A 19,503-nucleotide genomic window follows, 5' to 3' on the forward strand; every position below is an offset into this window, starting at 1 on the left:
AAGAACCTGTCATTTAGGCGCTTTGAAGACCAACGCAAAAAATTTCGAAAATGCCTGTTCGTGACCCGCCCGACCAACGTGGGAAATGTCCGTCTTTAGAATGGAAGCAAAACTTGGGTTATCCTCGGTGCATAACACTTGTAATCCCATGAGAGCAGAATGTCGAGCCAAGCGGACAGTGAGATCTCAAATTCAAGACTGGTCTCGATCGACACAGTGCTACCTGCTTGCTATAAACCACATAAAAACCGAAAGAAATAATAAAGCTGAGCCCGACACGGCATGTGCTTGCTTCGGCAGCACGTACACTGAAATTGGAACTCTACATAGGAGCCCGAAAAAGCCTCAGCGCTAACATGAAACTTGGCATGCCAGGTACGGTGGCACACAGGAACCTGTCATTTAGGCACTTTAAAGACCAATGCAAAAAGTATTTCGAGGATGCCTGTTCGTGACCCGCCCGACCAACGTGTGAAATATCCGTCTTCATAACGGAAACAAAACTTAAGTTAGGCTCCGCGCATGACACCTGTAATGCCATGACAGTGGAATGTTGAGCCGGGTGGACAGTGAGATCCCAAATTCCAGACTGGCCTCGACTGACACAGCGCTACCCGCTTGTTTTAAACAACATAAAAACCGAAATAAATAATAATAAAGCTGAGCCGAGCACGGCATGTGCTTGCTTCGGCAGCACGTACACTGAAATTGGGACTCCACATAGTAGCCCGAGAAGGCCTCAGCGCTAACATGAAACTCGGCCTGCCAGGTATGGTGGCTCACAAGAACCTGTCATTTAGGCGCTTTGAAGACCAACGCAAAAAATTTCGAAAATGCCTGTTCGTGATCCGCCCGACCATTGTGGGAAATGTCCATCTTAGAAACGAAAACAAAACATGTGTCAGGCTCGGGACATTACACATGTAATCTTATGACAGCAGAATGTCAAGCTGAGAAAACAGTGAGATCCCAAATTCGAGACTGGCCTCGACTGACACAGTGCTACCCACTTGCCATAAACTACATAAAAACCGAAAAATGATAATTATAAATCTGAGCGGGGCAGGGCATGTGCTTGCTTTGGTAGCACGTACACTGAAATTGGGACTCTACATAGGAGCCCGAAAAGGCCTCTGTGCTACCCTGAAACTCAGCCTGCAAGGTATGGTGGCTCACAGGAACCTGCCATTTAGGCGCTTTGAAGACCAACACAAAAAATATTTCGAGGATTACTGTTCATGACCCGCCCGACCAACCTGGGAAATATCCGTCCTCAGAATGAAAACAAAACTCAGGTTAGGCTCGACGCCTCACACCTGTAATCTCATCAAGGCGAAATGTCGACCCGGGCAGACAGTGAGATCCCAAATTCGAAACTGGCCTAGAATGACACTGCAATACTTGCTTGCTATAAACAACATACAGTCAGAAAGAAATAATAGAGCTGATCAGGGCGCAGAATGTGCTCGATTCGGGAGCACGAACACTGAAATTGGGACCCTACATAGGAGCCCAAAAGGCCTCAGAGCTAAAATGAAACTCAGCCTGCCACGTACGGTGGCTCACAGGGACCTGTCATTTAGGCCTTTGAAGACCAATGCAAAAAGATTTTCGAGGATACCTGTTCGTGACCTGCCCTACCAACATGGGAAATGTCCGTCTTCAGAACGGAAACAAAACTTGAGATAGGCTTGGCGCATCACACTAGTAATTACATGAAAGCGTAATGTCAAGCCTGGCGGACAGTAAGATCCCAAATTCGAGACAGGCCTCGACCGACACAGAGCTTCCCACTTGCTATAAAACACATAAAAACCGAAGGAAAAAATATAGCTGAGCCGGGCACGGAATGTGCTTGCTTTGGCAGCATGTACACTGAAATTGGGACTCTACATAGAAGCTTGAAAAGACCTCAGCACTAACATTAAACTCGGCCTGACAGATACGGTGGCTCACAGGAACCTGCCATTTAGGCGCTTTGAAAACCAATGCAAAAAATATTTCAAGGATGCCTTTTCGTGAACCGCACAACCAACATAGGCTATGTACATCTTCATCTTCAGAACGGAAACAAAACTTGGGTTAGGCTTGGCGCATCAAACCTGTAATCCCATGACAGTGGAATATCGAGCCGGGCGGACAGTGAGATCCCAAATTCGAGACAGGCCTCGACCTACACAGCACTACACTCTTGCTAAAAATAACATATAAACCAAAAGAAATAATAAAGCTAAGCCGGGCACGGCATGTTCTCGCTTTGTCAGCACGTACACTGAAATTGAGACTCTAAATAGGTGCCCAAAAAGGCCTCAGCGCTTACATGAGACTTGGCCTGCCAGGGAAGGTGGCTCACAGGAACAGTAATTTAGGCACTTTGAAGACCAAAGCAAAGGAAATTTCAAGGATGCCTGTTCGTGACCCGCCTGACCAACGTGGGAAATTTCCGTCATCAGAACAGAAACAAAACTTGGGTTAGGCTCGGCGCATCACACCTGTAATTCCATGACAGCGAAATGTCGAGCCGGGCGGAGAGTGAGATCCCAAATTCGAGACTGGCCTCTCCCGACATGGCACTACCCACTTGCTATAAACAACATAAAAACAGAGAAAACAAATAAAGCTGACCCAGGCACGGCATGTGTTTGCTTCGGTAGCACATACACTGAAATTCGGACTCTACATAGGAGCTCGAAAAGGCCTCAGTGCTAACATGAAACTTGTCCTGACAGGTACGATGGCTTACAGAAACCTGTCATTCAGGCGCTTTGAAGACCAACGCAAAAAAATTTTGAGGATGCCTGTTCGTGACCTGCCTGACCAATGTGGAAAACGTCCGTTTTCAGAACGGAAAATAGAACTTGTGTCAGGCTCAGCGCATCACACTTGTAATCCCATGACAGCGGAATGTCAAGCGAGGTGGACAGTGAGATCCCAAATTCGAGACTGGCCTTGACCGACACAGCGCTACCCGCTTGCTATAAACAACACAAAAACCGAAAATAATAATAAAACTGAGCAAGGCATGGCATGTGCTTGCTTCGGCAGCATGTACACTGAAATTGGGACTACATAAGAGCTTGAAAAGGCCTCAGCGCTAGCATAAAACTCGGGTCACCAGGTACGGGGGCTCACAGGAACCTGTCATTTAGGTGCTTGGAAGACCAACGTAAAAAGAATTTTGAGGATGCCTGTTTGTGACTTGCCCGAACAATGTGGCAAATGTCCGTCTTCAGAACGGAAACAAAACTTGGGTTTGGCTAGGCGGATCACACCTGTCATCCCATGACAGTGGAATGTTGAGCTGGGCGGACAGCAATATCACAAATTCGAGACTGGCCTCGACTGACACAGCACTACCCGCTTGCTATAAACAACAAAACATCGAAAAAAATAATAAAGCTGAGCCGGACACAACATGTGTTCGCTTTGGCAGACCTGCCCGAACAATGTGGGAAAAGCCCATCTTCACAATGGAAACAAAACTTGGGTTAGGCTCAGCGCATCAATGCTGTAATCCCATGACAGCAAAATGTCGAACCAAGCGGATAGTGAGATCTTAAATTCAAGACTAGCCTCGACCAACACAGCGCTACCTGCTTGCTTTAAACAACATAAAACCAAAAAGAATAAAGCTGAGTCGGGCACAGCATGTGCTCGCTTCAGAAGCACATACACTGAAATTGAGACTCTACATAGGAGCCCAAAAAGGCCTCAGCACTAACATGAAACTCAGCCTGCCATGTACAGTGGCTTACAGGAACCTTTCATTTAGGCGCTTTGAAGACCAACGCAAAAAAAATTTCGAGGATGCCTGTTTGTGACCTGTGCGACCAACGTGAAAAATGTCCATCTTTAGAACGGAAACAAAACTTGGGATAGGCTCGACGCATCACAGCTGTAATCCCGTGAAAGCAGAATGTCAAGCCTGGCAGAGAGTGAGATTCCAAATTCGAGACAGGCCTCAACCGACACAGCGCTACCCGCTTGCTATAAACAACATAAAAACCGGAAGAAAAAACAAAGCTGAGCTGGGCGCGGCATGTGATCGCTTCGGCAGCACGTACACCGAAATTGGGACTCTACATAAAAGCCCAAAAAGGCCTCAGTGCTAACATTAAACTCGGCCTGCCAGTACGGTGGCCCAGAGGAACCTGCTATTTAGGCACTTTGAAGCCCAACGCAAAAAAAATTTTGAGGATGCCTGTTCGTGACCCGCCCGACCAACGTGGGCAGTGTCTGTCTTCAAAACGGAAAAAAAATTTGGGTAGGCTCGGCGCATCACACCAGTGATCCCATGACAATGGAATGTTGAGCCAGATGGAGAGTGAGATCACAAATTCGAGACTGGCCTCGACTGACACAGCGCTACTTGCTTGCTATAAACAACATAAAAACCGAAGGAAATAATAAAGCTGAGCCAGGCACGGCATGTGCTCACTTCGGTAGCACGTACACTGAAATTGGAACTCTAAATAGGAGCCCAAAAAGGCCTCAGTGCTAACATGAAACTCGGCCTGCCAAGTCCGTTGGCTCACAGAAACTTTCATTTAGGTGCTTTGAAGACCAACGCAAAAAATATTTCAAGGATGCCTGTTCGTGACCCGCCTGAACAACATGGGAAATGTCCGTCTTCAGAACCAGAACAAAACCTGGGTTAGGCTCGGCACATCAAAACTGTAATCCCATGACAGCAGAAGGTTGAGTTGGGTGGACAGTGTGATCCCAAATTCGAGAGTGGCCTCGACTGACACAGCGCTATCTGCTTGCTATAAACAACATATAATAAAGCTAAGCCGGGCGCGGCATGTGCTCGTTTCGACAGCATGTACACTGAAATTGGGACTGCACATAGGATCCCGAAAAGGCCTCAGAGCTAACATGAAACTCGGCCTGCAAGGAAAAGTGGCTCACAGAAACCTGTCTTTTAGGTGCTTTGAAGACAAACGCGAAAAATTTCGAGGATGCCTCTTTGTGACCCGCCCAACAAACGTGGGTAATGTCCGTCTTCAGAATGGAAACAATACTTGGGATAGGCTCGGCGCATCACACCTGTAATCACGCAACAGTGAAATGTAGAGCCGGGCAGACAGTGAGATCACAAATTCGACACTGGCTTCGACCGACACAGCGCTACCCACTTGCTATAAACAACATAAAAACCAAAAGAAATAGAAAAGACGAACCGGCCACTGCATGTGCTCGCTTCAGCAGCAGGTACACAGAAATTGGGACTCTACAGAGAAGCCCGAAAAGGCCTCAGCGCTTGCATGAAACTTGGCCTGCCAGGTACGGTGGCTCACACAAACTTGTCAGTTAGGCACTTCGAAGACCAAAAAAAAGAATATTTTGAGGATGCGTGTTCTAGACCCGCTCAACAAACATGGGAAATTTATGTATTAGAACAAGGACAAAAATTTGATTAGGCTCAGCTCATCACACCTGTAATCCCATGACAGTGGAATTTCGAGCCGGACGGACTGTGAAATCACAGATTCGAGACTGGCCTCAACCAACACAGCGCTACCTGCTTGCTATAAACAATATAAAAACCGAAAGAAATAAAGAAGCTGAGCCGGGCATTGAAATTGAGACGCTATATAGAAGCCCAAAAAGGCCTCAGCGATAGCATGAAACTCGGCCTGCCAGGTACGGTGGCTCACAGGAAACTGTCATTTCGGTGCTTTGAAGACCAACGCAAAGCAAACTTCAAAGTTGCGTGTTCGAGAGCCAAGGGATTAAAATGGAAAATTTCCGTCTTCAGAATGGAAACAATACTTAGGATAGGCTCGGCGCATCACACCTGTAATCCCGCAACAGTGAAATGTCGAGCCGGGCAAACAGTGAGATCACAAATTCGACACTGGCTTCAACCAACACAGCGTTACCCGCTGGCTATAAACAACATAAAAACCGAAAGAAATAGAAAAGCCGGGCTGGGCACTGCATGTGCTCGCTTCAGCAGCAGGTACACAGAAATTGGGACTCAACATAGAAGCCCGAAAAGGCCTCAGCACTTGCATGAAACTCGGCCTGCCAGGTATGGTGGCTCACAGAAACTTGTCAGTTAGGCGCTTTGAAGACCAACGCACAGAAAATTTCGAGGATGTGTGTTCGAGACCCGCCTGACCAACATGGGAAATTTCCGTCTTCAGAACAGAAACAAAACTTGGGTTAGGCTCGGTGCATCACACCTGTAATCCCGTGATAGTGGAATGTCAAGCCGGGTGGATGGTAAGATCACAAATTCGAGACTGGCCTCAACCAACAAAGCACTCCCCACTTGCTATAAACAACTTAAATCGAAAGAAATAGAAAAGCTGGGCCGGGCATGGCATGTGCTCGCTTCGGCACCACGTACACTGAAATTGGGAGTCTACATAGAAGCGCGAGAAGGCCTCAGCGCTAGCATGAAACTAGGCCTGCCAGGTACGGTGGTTCAGAGGTACCTGTTATATAGGGACTTCGAAGACCAGCGCAAATGAAATTTAGAGGATGCGTGTTAAAGACATGCCTGACAAATATGGAAAATCTCCGTTTTCAGAACGGAAAAAAAACTTGGGTTAGGCTCGGCACATCACACCTGTAATCCCATGACAGTGAAATGTCGAACTGAGCGGACAGGGTGATCACCGAATCGAGACGGGCCTCGACCAACACAGCGCCACTTGCTTGCTATAAACCACATAAAAACCAAAAGAAATAAGAAAGCTGAGCCGGGCAGGGCATGTGCTCGCTTCAGCAGCAAGTACACTAAAATTGAAACTCTACATAGAAGCCCGAAAAGACCTCAGTGAAAGGATGAAACACTATGCAGTGTTCCGTTTTCTATTTATTCATTTAGTTTTGCCATTGTAACTGCTTTGTACAAATCAAATACAGATAGATTTTAGGTTCACAAAAATAAGCAGAAAGTTGTCTGTTGCAGGTGGTGTTGACATATTCAACCACAGTTACTTGAAAGGAATCGACAGAACGGCCGCTGGAACCCGCTATGCAGTTGTGGCAATAAGTCGAGATCACAGTGTTTCATTCCAGCCCGGGTGACAGTAGATAAGCAGTACTTCATACACAAAGGCGGGGTGGGGGTTGGAGCCACCTGGCACCTCGTTTTTTCAGATTGAGCACACCAATTTGTCTGATTTCTGTGATTTTCTCTTTCCATTTCTTTTTCTTCTAAGTGAAGTGGGCTTCTACCAAAATGCCCAGGCTAAACCAGGACTCATAACCTAAGGTGAACCGCCCACCTCGACCTCCCAAATGGCTAGGATAGCTGGTGATTCTCACAGTGCTGGGAAACGTCTCTCTGTCCTCTTTTGTTAACATGAAATTCGGCCTGCCAGGTACTGTGGCTCACAGACACCTGTCATTAGGCACTTCGAAGACCAGTGCAAAAAATATTTCGAGAACTGCCCGACTGATATGGGAAATCTCAGTCTTCAGAACAAAACCAAACTCGGGTTAGGCTCAGAGCATCACACCTGTAATTCCATGACTGTGGAATGTTGAGCCTGATGGACAGTGAGATCACAGATTTGAGATAGGCCTCGACTGACACAGCATTACCTGCTTGCTATAAAACACATAGAAACCAAAAGAAATAAATAAGCTGAGCCGGGCTCGGAATGTGTTCGCTTTGGCAGCACGTACACTAAAATTGGGACTCTACATAGAAGCCCGAAAAGGCCTCAGCGCAAAAATGAAATGCTACGCAGCATGCCGCTTTCTATTTATTAATTTAGTTTTGTCGTTGTAACTGTTTTGTACACATCAAATACAGAGAGATTTTAGGTTCACAAAAATAAACAGAAAGTTGTGTGTTCCAGGTGGTGTTGACATATTCAACCACAGTTACTTGAAAGGCATCGGCAGAAAGGCAGCTGAGACCCAATATGCAGTTGTGGCAATAAGCTGAGATCGCAGTGTTTCATTCCAGCCCGAATGACAGTAGAAAAGCAGTATGTCATACATAAAGGCGGGGTGGGGGTTGGAGCCACCTGGCAACTCGTTTGTTCAGAGTGAGCACACCAATTTGTCTGATTTCTGTGATTTTCATTTTCTACTCCTTTTTTTTAAGTGAAGTGGGTTTTCACCAAGATGCCCAGGCTGACCTGGAACACTTGACTTCAGGTGAACCACCCACCTCGACCTCTCAAATGAGTAGGATAGCTGGTGTTACTCACAGTGCAGGACAACGTCTCTCTGGTTTCGTTAACAGGAAACTCGGCCTGCCAGGTACGGTGGTTCACAGGAACCTGTCATTGAGGTGATCGAAGACCATCACGAAAAATGTTTTGAGGATTCGTGTTCGAGGCACGCCCGACGAACATGGGAAATTTCCGTCTTCAGACAGGAAACAAAACTTGGGTTAGGCTCGGTGCATCACACCTGTAATACCATGACAGTGGAATGTCGAGCCAAGCGGACAGTGAGATCACAAATTCAAGACTGACGTCGACGGACACATCGCTACCCGCTTGCTATAAACAACATAAAAACCGAAAGAAATAAAGAAGCTGAGCCAGGCACCTCATGTGCTCGCTTCAGAAGCATGTACACTGAAATTGGGACTCTACATAGAAGCTTGAGCAAGCCTCATCGCTAGCATGAAACTCGGCCTGCCAGGTAGGGTGGCTCAGAGGAACCTGTCATATAGGTGGTTCAGAGACCAACGCAAAGAAAATTTCGAGGACGCATGTAGGAGACCCGCCCGACCAACATGGCAAATTTTTCTCTTCAGAATGGAAACGAAACTTGGGTTAGGCTTGGCGCATTTCAACTGTAATCCCGTGACAGTGGAAAGTCAAGCCGAGCTGACCGTGAGATCACAAATTTGAGACTGGCCTCGACAGACACAGGGCTACCCGCTTGTTATAAACAACATAAAAACCAGAAGAAATAAGAAAAGCTTAGCTGGGCATGGCATGTGCTTGCTTCGGCAGCACATACACTGAAATTGGGACTCTACATAGAAGCCCAAAAAGGACTAAGCGCTAGCATGAACTTGGCCTGAAAGGTACAGTGGCTCACAGGAACCTGTCATTTAGGCGCTTCGAAGACCAACGCAAAGAATATTTTGAGGATGCATGTTCGAGACCTGCTCGACACACATGGGAAATTTCCATCTTAGAACGGGGACAAAACTGCTGCTAGGCTTGGCTCATCACACCTGTAATCCCATGACAGTGGAATTTCGAGCCAGACGGACTGTTAAATCACAAATTTGACACTGGCCTCACCCGACACAGTGCTACCCGCTTGCTATAAACAACATAAAAACCGAAAGAAATAAAGAAGCTGAGCCGGGCATTGAAATTGAGACGCTATATAGAAGCCCGAAAAGGCCTCAGCGATAGCATGAAACTCGGCCTGCCAGGTACGGTGGCTCACAGGAAACTGTCATTTCGGTGCTTTGAAGACCAACGCAAAGCAAACTTTGAGGATGCGTGTTCGAGGGCCGAACGAGCAACATGAAAAATTTCCGTCTTCAGAATGGAAACAATGCTTAGGATAGGATCAGCACATCACACCTGTAATCCTGCGACAGTGAAATGTCTAGCCGGGCAGATAGTGAGATCACAAATTCGACACTGGCTTCGACCGAAACAGCGGTACCCACTTGCTATAAACAACATAAAAACCGAAAGAAATAGAAAAGCCGGGCCGGGCACTGCATGTGCTCGCTTCAGCAGCAGGTACACAGAAATTGGGACTCTACATAGAAGCCCGAAAAGGCCTCAGCGCAAGAATGAAATGCTACGAAGCATTCCGTTTTCTATTTATTCATTTAGTTTTGCTGTTGTAACTGTTTTGTACAAATCAAATACAGATAGATTTTAGGTTCACAAAAATAAACAGAAAGTTGTCTGTTCCAGGTGGTGTTGAATTATTCAACCACAGGTACTTGAAAGGCATCGGCAGAACGGCCGATGGAACCCACTATACAGTTGTGGCAACAAGCCGACATCGCAGTGTTTCACTCCAGCCCGGGTGACTGGAGAAAAGCAGTACAACATACAGAAAGGCGGGGTGGGGTTTGGAGCCACCTGGTACCTAGGTTTGTTCAGAGTGAGCACACAAATTGGTCTGACTTCTGTGATTTTCTTCTACTTTTTTTTTAAGTGAAGTGGGTTTTCACGGAGATGCCCAGGCTGACCCGGAACTTGTGACCTCAGGAGAACCGCCCACCTTGACCTCCCAAATGGCTAGGATAGCTGGTGTTACTCACAGTGCTGGGCAACGTCTCTCCGTTTTCTCTTGTAAACATGATACTCGGCCTGCCAGGTACGGTGGCCCACAGAAACCTGTCATTTAGGCGCTTTGAAGAACAGCGTGAAAAAAATTTTGAGGATGCCTGTAGGAGACCCGCCCTACCGATATGGGAAATCTCCGTCTTCAGAATGGAAACAAGACTTGGGTTAGGCTCGGCACATCACACCTGTAATCCCATGACAGTGGAATGTCGAGCCGAGCAAACAGTGAGATCACAGATTCGAGATGGGCCTCGACCGACACAGCGCTACCCGCTTGCTATAAACCACATAAAAACCGAAAGAAATATAAAAACTGAGCCGGGCACGGCATGTGCTTGCTTCGGCAGTACGTACACTAAAATTGGGACTCTACATAGAAGCTCTGAAAGGCCTCAGCGCAAGGATGAAATGCTATGCAGCGTTCCATTTTCTATTTTTTAATTTAGTTTCGCCATTGTAACTGTTTTGTACAAATTAAATACAGATAGATTTTAGGTTCACAAAAATAAACAGAAAGTTGTCTGTTTCAGGTGGTGTTGACATATTCAACCACAGTTACTCAAAAGGAATCGGCAGAATGGCCGCTGGAACCCACTATGCAGTTGTGGCAATAAGTCGAGATCACAGTGTTTCACTCCAGCCCGGGTGACAGAAGATAAGCAGTACTTCATATACAAAGGCGGGGTGGGGGTTGGAGCCACCTGGCACCTCGTTTTTTCAGAGTGAGCACACCAATTTGTCTGATTTCTGTGATTTTCTCTTTCCACTTCTTTTTCTTCTAAGTGAAGTGGGCTTCTACCAAAATGCCCAGGCTGACCCGGGACTCATAACCTAAGGTGAACCGCCCACCTCGACCTCCCAAATGGCTATGATAGCTGGTGATACTCACAGTGCTGGGAAACGTCTCTCTGTCCTCTTTTGTTAACATGAAACTCGGCCTGCCACGTACAATGGCTCACAGACACCTGTCATTTAGGCGCTTCGAAGACCAGCGCAAAAAAAATTTCAAGAACCGCCCGACCGATATGGGAAATCTCAGTCTTCAGAACGAAAATCACACTCGGGTTAGGCTTCGCACATCACACCTGTAATTCCGTGACTGTGGAATGTCGAGCCTAATGGACAGTGAGATCACAGATTCGAGATAGGCCTCGACTGACACAGCACTATCCGCTTGCTATAAACCACATAGGAACCGAAAGAAATAAATAAGCTGAGCCGGGCACGGAATGTGTTCGCTTCGGCAGCACGTACACTAAAATTGGGACTCTACATAGAAGCCCGAATAGGCCTCAGTGCAAAAATGAAATGCTACACAGCATGCCGTTTTCTATTTATTAATTTAGTTTTGCCATCGTAACTGTTTTGTACACATCAAATACAGATAGATTTTAGGTTCACAAAAATAAACAGAAAGTTGGCTGTTCCAGGTGGTGTTGACTTATTCAACCACAGTTACTTGAAAGGCATCAGCAGAACGGCCGCTGACACCCACTATGCAGTTGTGGCAATAAGCCGAGATCACAGTGTTTCACTCCAGCCCGGGTGACAGGAGAAAGCAGTACGTCGTGCAGAAAGGCAGGGTGGGGTTTGGAGCCACCTCGCACCTCGTTTTTTCAGATTGAGCACACAAATTTGTCGGATTTTTGTGACTTTGTTTTCTACTTTTGTTTTTTTTTTACAGGAAGTGGGTTTCACCAAAATGCCCGGGTTGACCTGGAACTGGTGACCTCAGGTGAACCGCACACCTCGACCTCCCAAATGGCTAGAATAGCTGGTGTTACTCACAGTGCTGGGCATTGTCTCTCTGTTCTTTCTTGTTAACATGAAACTCGGCCTGCCAGGTACGGTGGCTAACAGAAACCTGTCATTTAAACGCTTCCAAGACCAGCGCTAAAAATATTTTGAGGATGCGTGTTTGAGACCCGCCTCCACCGATATGGGAAATCTCCATCCTCAGAACGGAAACAAAGCTTGGGTTAGGCTCAACGCATCACACCTATAATCCCATGACAGTGGAATGTTGAGCTGGGCGGACAGTGAGATTGCAGATTCGAGACGGGCCTCGACCGAAACAGCGCTATCTGCTTGATATGAACCACATAAAAACCGAAAGACATAAAATTGCTGAGCCAGGCTCAGCATGTGCTTGCTTCAGCAGCACGTCAACTAAAATTGGGACTCTACATAGAAGTCCGAAAAGGCCTCAGCGCAAGGATGAAACGCTGTGCAGTTTTCCGTTTTCTATTTATTCATTTATTTTTGCCGTTTTAACTGTTTTGTACAAATCAAATACAGATAGATTTTAGGTTCACATAAACAAACGGAAAGTTGTCTGCTCTAGGTGGTGTTGATATATTCAACCACAGTCACTTGAAAGGCATTGGCAGAACGGCCGCTGGAACCCGTTATGCAGTTGTGGGAATAAGCTGAGATCACAGTGTTTCACTTCAGCCCGGGTGACAGGAGAAAGCATTATGTCATGCAGAAAGGCGGGGTGAGGTTTGGAGCCACCTGGCACCTCGTTTGTTCAGATTGAGGTCACCAATTTGTCTGATTTTGTGATTTTTTCTTCTACTTTTTTTTAAGTGAAGAGTGTTTTCACGGATATGCCCAGGCTGACTCTGAACTCGTCACCTCAGGTCAACCGCCCACCTCGACCTCCCAAATAACTAGGATAGCTGGTTTTACTCACAGTGCTGGGAAACGTCTCTTTTTCTCTCTTGTTAACATGAACCTCGGCCTGCGAGGTATGATGGCTCACAGGAACCTGTCATTTAGGCGCTTCGAAGACCAGCGCAAAAAAAATTCGAGAATGCGTGTTCGAGACACGCCTGACCAATATGGAAAATCTCCGTCTTCAGAACGGAAATGAAACTTAGTTAGGCTAAGCACATCACACATGTAATTTCATGACAGTGGAATGTCGAGCTGGGCGGACAATTAGATCACAGATTTGAAACAGGCATCGACCGACACAGCGCTACCCACTTGCTAGAAACCGCATAAAAACCGAAAGAAATAAAAAAGCTGAGCCGGGCATGGCATGTGCTCGCTTTGGCAGTACGTACACTAAAATTGGGGCTCTACATAGAAGCCCGAATAGACCTCAGAGCAAGGATGAAACGCTACACAGCGTTCTGTTTTCTATTTATTCATTTGGTCTTGTTGTAACTGTTTTGTACAAATCAAATACAGAAAGCTTTTATGTTCACAAAAATAAAGAGAAAGTCGTCTGTTCCAGGTGGTGTTGACATATTCAACCACAGTCACTTGAAAGGAATCGGCAGAATGGCGGCTGGAACCCACTATGCAGTTGTGGCAATAACCCGAGATTGCAGTGTTTCACTTTAGCCTGGGTGACAGTAGAAAAGCAGTACGTCATACAGAAAGGCAGAATGGGTGTTGGAGGCACCTGGCACCTCGTTTGTTCAGATTGAGCACACCAATTTGTCTGATTTCTGTGATTTTCTTTTTCTACTTTTTTTTAAGTGAAGTGGGTTTTCACCCAGATGCCCAGGCTGACCGGAACTCGTGACCTCAGGTTAACCGGCCACCTCGACCTCCCAAATGGCTAGGATAGCTGGTGTTAGTCACAGTGCTGGGCGACGTCTCTCCATTCTCTCTTGCTAACATGAAACTCGGCCTGCCAGGTATAGTGGCTCACAGAAACCTGTCATTTAGGCGCTTCAAAGACCAGCGCAACCAATATTTTGAGGATGGGTGTTCGAGACCCGACCGACCAATATGGGAAATCTTCGTCTTAAAAACAAAAACAAAACTTGGGTTAGGCTCAGCGCATCACACCTGTAATTCCGTGACAGTGGAAGGTTCAGCCGGTCGAACAGTGAAATCGCAAATTCGAGACTGGCCTCGACCGACACAGCACTACATGCCTGCTATAAGCAACATAAAAACAGAAAGAAATAAAAAAGCTGTGCCGGGCATGGCATGTGCTCGCTTTGGCAGCATGTACACTGAAATTGGGACTCTACATAGAACCCCAAAAAACCTCAGCTCAAGCATGAAACTCGGCATGCCAGTTACGGTGACTCACAGGAACCTGTCATTAAGGTGCTTTGAAGACCAACGCAAAGAAAATTTTGAGGATGAGTGTTCGAGACCCGTCCAACCAACATGGGAGTTTTCCAACTTCAGAACGAAAACAAAACTTGGCTTAGGCTAGATGCATCACACCTGTAATCCCGTGACAGTGAAATGTCAAGCCGTATGAACAGTAAGATCACATATTCGAGACTGGCCTCGACTGACCCAGTGCTACCCACTTGCTATAATCAACATACAAGCCGAAAGAAATAAAAAAGCTCTGCCGGGCACAACATCGGCTTGCTTCGGCAGCACATACACTGAAATTTAGGCTCTACATAAAAGCCGGAGAAGGCCTGATCAATAGCATGAAATTTGGCATGCCAGGTACGATGGCTCACAGGGACCTGTCAATTAGGCACTTCAAAGACAAACGCAACAAAATTTCAAGGATGCATGTTTGAGATCCGCCAGACCGACTTGGGAAATTTCTGTCTTCAGAACAAAAACAAAATTTGAATTAAGCTCCGCGCATCACACCTGTAATCCCGTGACACTGGAAGGTCGAGCCTCGTGGAGAGTGAGATCACAAATTCGAGACTGGCTTCGACCGACACAGCGCTAACCGCTTGCTATAAAAAACATAAAAACCGAAAGAAAAAAAAACATGAGCCGCGCGCGGCATGTGCTCACTTAGGCAGCATGTACACTGAAATTGGGACTCTACACAAAAGCCCGAAAAGGCCTCAGCACTAGCATGAAACTCGTCCTGCCAGGTACAGTGGCTCAGAAAAACCTGTCATTTAGGCGCTTCAAAGACCAATGCAAAGAATAGTTTGAGGATGCGTGTTCGAGACAAGCCCGACCAACATGAAAAATTTTCGTCTTTAGAACAGAAATTAAACTTGGGTTAGGCTTGGCTCATCACACTTGTAATTTGTGACAGCGGAATGTCGAGCCAGGCGGACAGTGAGATCACAATTTCGAGACTGGCCTCGACAGACACAGTGCTACCCGCTTGCTGTTTAACAACATTAAAACCGACAGAAATAAAGAAGCTGAGCCAGGCACGACATGTGCTCGCTTCGGCAGCACGTACACTGAAATTGGGACTCTACATAGAAGCCCGAATAGGCCTCAGCCCTAGCATGAAACTCTGCCTGCCAAGTACGGTGGGTAACAGAAACCTGTCATTTAAATGCTTCGAAGACAAACCCAAAGAAAATTTCGAGGATGCGTGTTCGAAACCCGCCCGATCAAAATGGGAAATTTCTGTCTTCAGAACGGAAAAAAAAACTTGGGTTAGGCTCGGCGCATCACACCTTTTATCCTGTGACAGTGGAATGTCGAGCCGGGCGGACAGTGAGATCACAAATTCTAGACTAGCCTCGACCGACACAGCGCTACCCGCTTGCTATAAACAACATAAATACCAAAAGAAATAAAAATGCTGAGCCGGGCATGGCATGTGCTCACTTTGGCAGAACGTACACTGAAATTGGGACTCTACATGAAACCTCGAAAAGGTTTCAGTGCTAGCATGAAACTCGGCATGCCAGGAACCGTGGCTCACAGAAAACTGTCATTTAGGCGCTTCGAAGACTAACCCAAAGAAAATTTTGAAAATGCGGGTTCGAGGCCCGCCTGACCAACATGGGATATTTCCGTCTTCAGAACTAAAACGAAACTTAGGTGAGACTCGGTGCATCACATCTGTAATCCCCTGACCATGGAATGTCGAGCAGGGCAGACGATGAGATCACAAATTCGAGACTGGCCTCGACCGACACGGCACTACCCGCTTGCTATTAACAACATAAAAACCGAAAGAAATAAAAAAGCTGAACAGGGCATGGCATGCACTCGCTTCAGCAGCATGTACACTGAAATTGGGACTCTACATAGAAGCCCGATAAGGCCTCCCCGCTAGCATGAAACTCGGCCTGCCACATACGGTGGCTCACAGGAACCTGTCATTTAGGCGCTTCAAAGATGCAAAGAAAATTTCGAGGATGCATGTTTGAGACACGCCCGAGCAACATGGGACATTTCCATCTTCAGAACAAAAATAAAACTTGTGTTAGTCTCGGCGTATCACACCTGCAATACCGTGACAGTGGAATGTCGAGCCCGGTGGACAGTGAGATCACAGAATCGAGACTGGCCTCAACCGACACAGTGCTACCCACTTGCTATCAACAACATATAAACCGAAAGAAAAAAAGGCTCAGCTGGGCACGGCATGTGCTCCCTTCGGCAGCACGTATACTGAAATTGGGATTCTAAAAGAAGCCCGAAAATGCCACAACGCTACCATGAAACTCGGCCTGCCAGGTACGGTGGCTCACAGAAACCTGTCATTTAGGCGCTTCGAAGACCAACGCAAAGAATATTTCGAGGATGCGTGTTCGAGACCCGCACGGCCCACATGGGAAATTTCCGTCTACAGAACGGAAACAAAACTTGGGTTAAGCTCAGCGCATCACACCTGTATTCTCATGACAGTGGAATGTCGAGCCAAAGGGAAAGGGAGATCATAAATTCGACACTGGCCTCGACCGACACTGCGCTACCCGCTTGCTATAAAAAGCATAAAAACTGAAAATAATAGAAAAGCTCATCCGGGCACGTCATGTGCCCGCTTCAACAGCATGTACACTGAAATTGGCACTCTACATAGAAGCCCAAAATGGCCTCAGCGCTAGCAGGAAACTCGGCCACAGGATCCTGTCATTTGGGCGCTTCGAAAACCAACGCATAGAAAATTCTGAGGATGCGTGTTCGAGACCCACCTGACCAACATGGGAAATTTACGTCTTCAGAACGGAAACAAAACTTGGGTTAGGCTCAGCGCATCACATCTCTAATTCCGTGACAGTGGATTGTCGAGCCGGGTGAACAGTGAGATTACAAATTCGAGACTGCCCTCGACCGACACAGCACTACCCAATTGCTATAAACAACATAAAACCCGAAAGAAATAAAAGAGCTGAGCCAGGCACGGGATGTGCTCACTTCTGCAGCATAAACACTGAAATTGGGCCTCTACATAGAAGCCCAATAAGGCCTCACCTCTAGCATGAAACTCGGCCTGCCAGGTATGGTGCCTCACAGGAACCTGTCATTTAGGCACTTCAGAGACAAACGCAAGAAAAATTTCGAGGATGCCTGTTCGAGACCAGCCTGACCAATATAAGAAATTTTTGTCTCAAGAACGGAAACAAAACTTGGGTTAGGCTTGGCGCATCACACCTGTAATCCCGTGACAGTGGAATCTCGAGGCGGTCGGACAGTGAGATCACAAATTCAAGACTGGCCTCGACAGACACAGCGCTACCTGCTTGCAATAAACAACATAAAAACCGAAAGAAATAAAAAAGCTGAGACGGGCATGGCATGTGCTTGCTTTGGCAGCACGTACACTGAAGTTGGGCTTTACATAGAAGCCTGAAAAGGCCTTTGCACTAACATAAATCTCAGCCTTCAAGGAAAATTGGCTCACAGCAACCTGTCATTTAGGCCCTTCGAAGACCAACACAAAACAAATTTCGAGTATGAGTGTTCGAGAACCGACCGACCAACATGGGAAATATTCATCTTCAGAACAGAGACTTGCCTTGACCGACCCAGTGCTACCCGCTTGCTATAAACAACAGAGAAACCGAAAGAAATATAAAAGCTGAGCCTGGCACGGCATGTTCCTCACTTCGGCAGCACGTACACTGAAACTGGGACTCTACATGGAAGACGGAAAAGGCCTCACCACAGGCATGAATCTCAGCCTGCCAGTTATGATGGTTCCCAGGAACCTGTCATTTAAGTGCTTCGAAACCAACGCAAAGAAAATTTCAGGATGCGTGTCTGAGACCCGCCCGGCTAACATGGAAAGCTTTGGTCTTCAGAATAAAAACAAAACTTGTCGTAGGATCAGCGCATCACAACTATGATCCCGTGACAGTGGAATGTTGATGCGTTCGGGCAGTGAGATCACAAATTCGAGACTAACCTAGATTGACACAGCGCTACCTGCTTGCTATTAACAACATAAAAACCGAAAGAAGTAGAAAAGCTGAGCGGGGCATAACATGCGCTCGATTCAGAGGCACATACACTGAAATTGGGACTCTACATAGAAGGCCAATAAGGCCTCCCCGCTAGCATGAAACTCGGCCTGACAGGTACGGTGGCTCACCGAAACCTGTCATTTAGGCGCTTCAAAGAACAACGCAAAGAAAATTTCGAGGATGCGTATTCGAGACCCGACCGACCAACATGGGAAATTTCCATCTTCAGGACCGAAACAAAACTTGGGTTAGGCTTGGCGCATCACACCTGCAATACAGTGACTGTGGAATGTCAAGCCGGTCAAACAGTGAGATCACAGAATTGAGACTGGCCTCGACTGACACAGTGCTACCCGCTTGCTATAAACAAAATAAAAACCGAAACATATAAAAAAGCTCAGCTGGGCACGGCATGTGCTCGCTTCAGCAGCACGTACACTGAAATTGGGACTCTAAAAGAAGCCCGAAAATGCCACAACGCTAGCATGAAACTCGGCCTGCCAGGTATGGTAACTCACAGAAACCTGTCATTTAGGCGCTTCGAAGACCAACGCAAAAAATATTTCGAGGATGCGTGTTTGAGACCCGCTCGACAAACATAGGAAATTTTTGTCTTCAGAACGGAAACAAAACTTGGGTTAGGCTCGGCGCATCACACCTGTTATCTCGTGATAGTGGAATGTCGAGCCGGGCAAGGAGTGAGATCACGAATTCGAGACTGGCCTCGATGGACACAGCGCTACCTGCTTGCTATAAAAAACATATAAACCGAAAGAAGTAAAATAGCTCAGCCGGGCACGGCATGTGCTCACTTCAACAGCACTTACACTGAAATTGGGACTCTACATAGAAGCCCGAAAAGGCCTCAGCGCTAGCATGAAACTCGGCCTTCCAGGTACGGTGACTCACAGGAACCTGTCATAAAGGCACTTCAAAGACCAACGCAAAAAATTTCTAGGATGCGTGTTAGAGACCCGCCTGACCAACATGGGACATTTTCGTCTACAGAACGGAAACCAAACTTGGGTTAGCTTCGGGGCATCACACCTGTAATCCCGTGACAGTGGAATATCGAGGAAAGTGAACAGTGAGATCACAAATTTGAGACTGGCCTCGTCAAACCCAGCGCTACTGGCTTGCTA

The 19,503-nt window shown here is 46.8% G+C and overlaps 1 non-coding gene across 1 annotated transcript; it reads left to right on the plus strand.

The window, feature by feature from the left end:
* The first annotated feature begins 10,581 nt into the window (after window positions 1-10,581).
* LOC144580279 (U6 spliceosomal RNA) lies at window positions 10,582-10,688 on the plus strand. Its single transcript, XR_013529576.1, has one exon. It is a non-coding gene; the product is annotated as a U6 spliceosomal RNA (small nuclear RNA).
* Window positions 10,689-19,503: the final 8,815 nt, after the last annotated feature.

This window comes from Callithrix jacchus, chromosome 18 (genome assembly GCF_049354715.1).
Source record: "Callithrix jacchus isolate 240 chromosome 18, calJac240_pri, whole genome shotgun sequence".
Taxonomy (NCBI): Eukaryota; Metazoa; Chordata; class Mammalia; order Primates; family Cebidae; genus Callithrix; species Callithrix jacchus.